The following is a 6,000-nucleotide window of genomic DNA, read 5'->3' on the forward strand; positions in this document are numbered from 1 at the left end:
ATAAGCATGCTTTGATGTATCACATTCAAATGCCCTTGTGGAATTTAAATTGAGCCTGTTAATAGCCATAGGACTAAAGAGAGAGGATTTGTGTTGTCAAGATTTTTTGTTTGTTTGTTTTTTGTTTTGTTTTTATTTTAAATTAACTAATTTTTTTTTGCTTTACAATGGTGTGTTAGTTTCTGCTTTATAACAAAGTGAATCAGTTATACATATGTTCCCATATCTCTTCCCTCTTGTGTCTCCCTCCCTCCTACCCTCCCTATCCCACCCCTGCAGGCAGTCGCAAAGCACCAAGCTGATCTCCCTGTGCTATGTGGCTGCTTCCCACCAGCTATCTACCTTACCTTTGGTAGTGTATATATGTCCATGCCTCTCTCTCGCTTTGTCACAGCTTACCCTTCCCCCTCCCCATATCCTCAAGTCCATTCTCTAGTAGGTCTGTGTCTTTATTCCTGTTTTAACCCTAGGTTCTTCATGGCATTTTTTTTCTTAAATTCCATATATATGTGTTAGCATATGGTATTTGTCTTTCTCTTTCTGACTTACTTCACTCTGTATGACAGACTCTAGGTCTATCCACCTCATTACAAATAGCTCAATTTCGTTTCTTTTTATGGCTGAGTAATAGTCCGTTGTATATATGTGCCATCTTTATCCATTCATCCGATGATGGGCACTTAGGTTGTTTCCATCTGCAGGCTATTGTAAATAGAGCTGAAGTGAACATTTTGGTACATGACTCTTTTTGAATTATGGTTTTCTCAGGGTATATGCCCAGTGGTGGGATTGCTGGGTCATATGGTAGTTCTATTTGTAGTTTTTTAAGGAACCTCCATACTATTCTCCATAGTGGCTGTATCAATTTACATTCCCACCAACTGTGCAGGAGGGTTCCATTTTCTCCACACCCTCTCCAGCATTTATTGTTTCTAGATTTTTTGATGATGGCCATTCTGACTGGTGTGAGATGATATCTCATTGTAGTTTTGACTTGCATTTCTCTAATGATTAGTGATGTTGAGCATTCTTTCATGTGTTTGTTGGCAGTCTGTATATCTTCTTTGGAGAAATGTCTATTTAGGTCTTCTGCCCATTTTTGGATTGGGTTGTTTGTTTTTTTGTTTTTAAGCTGCATGAGCTGCTTATAAATTTTGGAGATTAATCCTTTATCAGTTGCTTCATTTGCAAATATTTTCTCCCATTCTGAGGGTTGTCTTTTGGTCTTGTTTATGGTTTCCTTTGCTGTGCAAAAGCTTTGAAGTTTCACTAGGTCCCATTTGTTTATTTTTGTTTTTATTTCCATTTCTCTAGGAGGTGGGTCAAAAAGGATCTTGCTGTGATTTATGTCATAGAGTGTTTTGCCTGTGTTTTCCTCTAAGAGTTTGATAGTTTCTGGCCTTACATTAAGGTCTTTAATCCATTTTGAGCTTATTTTTGTGTATGGTGTTAGGGAGTGATCTAATCTCATACTTTTACATGTACCTGTCCAGTTTTCACAGCACCACTTATTGAAGAGGCTGTCCTTTCTCCACTTTACATTCCTGCCTCCTTTATCAAAAATAAGGTGACCATATGTGCGTGGGTTTATCTCTGGGCTTTCTATCCTGTTCCATTGATCTATCTTTCTGTTTTTGTGCCAGTACCATACTGTCCTGATTACTGTGGCTTTGTAGTATAGTCTTAAGTCAGGGAGCCTGATTCCTCCAGCTCCGTTTTTTGTTCTCAAGATTGCTTTGGCTATTAGGGTTTTTTTTGTGTTTCCATACAAATTGTGAACTTTTTTGTTCTAGTTCTGTGAAAAATGCCAGTGGTAGTTTGATAGGGATTGCATTGAATCTGTAGATTGCTTTGGGTAGTAGAGTCATTTTCACAATGTTGATTCTTCCAATCCAAGAACATGGTATATCTCTCCATCTATTTGTATCGTCTTTAATTTCTTTCAGCAGTGTCTTTTTTTTTTTTAACATCTTTATTGGGGTATAATTGCTTTACAATGGTGTGTTAGTTTCTGCTTTATAACAAAGTGAATCAGTCATACATAAACATATGTTCCCATATGTCTTCCCTCTTGCGTCTCCCTCCCTCCCATCCTCCCTATCCCACCCCTCCAGGCTGTCACAAAGCACCGAGCCAATATCCCTGTACCATGTGGCTGCTTCCCACTAGCTATCTACCTTACTACGTTTGTTAGTGTGTATATGCCCATGACTCTCTCTCGCCCTGTCACAGCTCACCCTTCCCCCTCCCCATAACCTCAAGTCCGTTCTCTAGGAGGTCTGCGTCTTTATTCCTGCCTTACCCCTAGGTTCTTCATGACATTTTTTTTTCTTAAATTCCATATATATGTGTTAGCATACGGTGTTTGTCTTTTTCTTTCTGACTTACTTCACTCTGTATGACAGACTCTAGGTCTATCCACCTCATTACAAATAGCTCAATTTCGTTTCTTTTTATGGCTGCGTAATATTCCATTTTATATATATGCCACATCTTCTTTATCCATTCATCCGATGATGGGCACTTAGGTTGTTTCCATCTCCGGGCTATTGTAAATAGAGCTCCAATGAACATTTTGGTACATGACTCTTTTTGAATTTTGGTTTTCTCAGGGTATATGCCCAGTAGTGGGATTGCTGGGTCATATGGTAGTTCTATTTGTAGTTTTTTAAGGAACCTCCATACTGTTCTCCATAGTGGCTGAAGCAATTCACATTCCCACCAGCAGTGCAAGAGTGTTCCCTTTTCTCCACACCCTCTCCAGCATTTATTGTTTCTAGATTTTTTGATGATGGCCATTCTGACTGGTGTGAGATGATATCTCATTGTAGTTTTGATTTGCATTTCTCTAATGATTAATGATGTTTAGCATTCTTTCATGTGTTTGTTGGCAGTCTGAATATCTTCTTTGGAGAAATGTCTATTTAGGTCTTCTGCCCATTTTTGGATTGGGTTGTTTGTTTTTTTGTTATTGAGCTGCATAGCTGCTTGTAAATTTTGGAGATTAATCCTTTGTCGGTTGCTTCATTTGCAAATATTTTCTCCCATTCTGAGGGTTGTCTTTTGGTCTTGTTTATGGTTTCCTTTGCTGTGCAAAAGCTTTGAAGTTTCATTAGGTCCCATTTGTTTATTTTTGTTTTTATTTCCATTACTCTAGGAGGTGGGTCGGAAAGGATCTTGCTGTGATTTATGTCATAGAGTGTTCTGCCTATGTTTTCCTCTAAGAGTTTGATAGTTTCTGGCCTTACATTTAGGTCTTTAATCCATTTTGAGCTTATTTTTGTGTATGGTGTTAGGGAGTGATCTAATCTCATACTTTTACATATACCTGTCCAGTTTTCCCAGCACCACTTATTGAAGAGGCTGTCCTTTCTCCACTGTACATTACTGCCACCTTTATCAAAGATAAGGTGTCCATATGTGCATGGGTTTATCTCTGGGCTTTCTATCCTGTTCCATTGATCTGTCTTTCTGTTTTTGTGCCAGTACCATACCGTCTTGATAACTGTAGCTTTGTAGTATAGTCTGAAGTCAGGGAGCCTGATTCCTTCAGTTCCTTCTTTCGTTCTCAAGATTGCTTTGGCTATTTGGGGTCTTTTGTGTTTCCATACAAATTGCAAAATTTTTTGTTCTAGTTCTGTGAAAAATGCCATTGGTAGTTTGATAGGGATTGCATTGAATCTGTAGATTGCTTGGGTAGTAGAGTCATTTTCACAATGTTGATTCTTCCAATCCAAGAACATGGTATATCTCTCCATCTATTTGTATCATCTTTAATTTCTTTCATCAGTGTCTTATAATTTTCTGCATACAGGTCTTTTGTCTCCTTAGGTAGGTTTATTCCTAGATATTTTATTCTTTTTGTTGCAGTGGTAAATGGGAGTGTTTTCTTGATTTCACTTTCAGATTTTTCATCATTAGTATATAGGAATGCCAGAGATTTCTGTGCATTAATTTTGTATCCTGCCACTTTACCAAATTCATTGATTAGCTCTAGTAGTTTCCTGGTAGCATCTTTAGGATTCTCTATGTATAGGATCATGTCATCTGCAAACAGTGACAGCTTTACTTCTTCTTTTCCAATTTGGATTCCTTTTATTTCCTTTTCTTCTGTGATTGCTGTGGCTAAAACTTCCAAAACTATGTTGAATAAGAGTGGTGAGAGTGGGCAACCTTGTCTTGTTCCTGATCTTAGTGGAAATGCTTTCAGTTTTTCACCATTGAGGATGATGTTGGCTGTGGGCTTGTCATATATGGCCTTTATTATGTTGAGGAAAGTTCCCTCTATGCCTACTTTCTGCAGGGTTTTTATCATAAATGGGTGTTGAATTTTGTCAAAAGCTTTCTCTGCATCTATTGAGATGATCATATGGTTTTTCTCCTTCAATTTGTTAATATGGTTTATCACATTGATAGATTTGCGTATATTGAAGAATCCTTGCATTCCTGGAATAAACCCCACTTGATCATGGTGTATGATCCTTTTAATGTGCTGTTGGATTCTGTTTGCTAGTATTTTGTTGAGGATTTTTGCATCTATGTTCATCAGTGATATTGGCTGTAGTTTTCTTTCTTTGTGACATCCTTGTCTGGTTTTGGTATCAAGGTGATGGTGGCCTCGTAGAAGGAGTTTGGGAGTGTTCCTCCCTCTGCTATATTTTGGAAGAGTTTGAGAAGGATAGGTGTTAGCTCTTCTCTAAATGTTTGATAGAATTCTCCTGTGAAGCCATCTGGTCCTGGGCTTTTCTTTGTTGGAAGATTTTAAATCACAGTTTCAATTTCAGTGCTTGTGATTGGTCTGTTCATATTTTCTATTTCTTCCTGATTCAGTCTTGGCAGGTTATGCATTTCTAAGAATTTGTCCATTTCTTCCAGATTGTCCATTTTATTGGCATAAAGTTGCTTGTAGTAATCTCTCATGATCTCTTTTATTTCTGCAGTGTCAGTTGTTACCTCTCCTTTTTCATTTCTAATTCTGTTGATTTGAGTCTTCTCCCTTGTTTTCTTGATGCGTCTGGCTAGTGGTTTATCTATTTTGTTTATCTTCTCAAAGAACCAGCTTTTAGTTTTATTGATCTTTGCTATTGTTTCCTTCATTTCTTTTTCATTTATTTCTGATCTGATTTTTATGATTTCTTTCCTTCTGCTAGCTTTGGGGTTTTTTTGTTCTTCTTTCTCTAATTGCTTGAGGTGCAAGGTTAGGTTGTTTATTCGAGATGTTTCCTGCTTCTTAAGGTGGGCTTGTATTGCTATAAACTTCCCTCTTAGAACTGCTTTTGCTGCATCCCACAGGTTTTGGGTCATTGTGTCTCCATTGTCATTTGTTTCTAGGTATTTTTTGATTTCCTCTTTGATTTCTTCAGTGATCACTTCATTATTAAGTAGTGTACTGTTTAGCCTCCATGTGTTTGTATTTTTTACAGATCTTTTCCTGTAATTGATATCTAGTCTCATGGCGTTGTGGTCACAAAAGATACTTGATGCAATTTCAATTTTCTTAAATTTACCAAGGCTTGATTTTTGACCTAAGATATGATCTATCCTGGAGAATGTTCCATGAGCACTTGAGAAAAATGTGTATTCTGTTGTTTTTGGATGGAGTGTCCTATAAATATCAATTAAGTCCATCTTGTTTAATGTATCATTTAAAGCTTGTGTTTCCTTATTTATTTTCATTTTGGATGATCTGTCCATGGGTGAAAGTGGGGTGTTTAAGTCCCCTACTATGAATGTGTTACTGTCGATTTCCCCTTTTATGGCTGTTAGTATTTGCCTTATGTATTGAGGTGCTCCTATGTTGGGTGCATAAATATTTACAATTGTTATATCTTCTTCTTGGATCGATCCCTTTATCATTATGTAGTGTCCTTCTTTGTCTCTTTTAATAGTCCTTATTTTAAAGTCTATTTTGTCTGATATGAGAATTGCTACTCCAGCTTTCTTTTGGTTCCATTTGCATGGAATATCTTTTTCCATCCCCTTACTTTCAGTCTGTATGTG

This window comes from Globicephala melas, chromosome 13 (genome assembly GCF_963455315.2).
Source record: "Globicephala melas chromosome 13, mGloMel1.2, whole genome shotgun sequence".
Taxonomy (NCBI): domain Eukaryota; kingdom Metazoa; phylum Chordata; class Mammalia; order Artiodactyla; family Delphinidae; genus Globicephala; species Globicephala melas.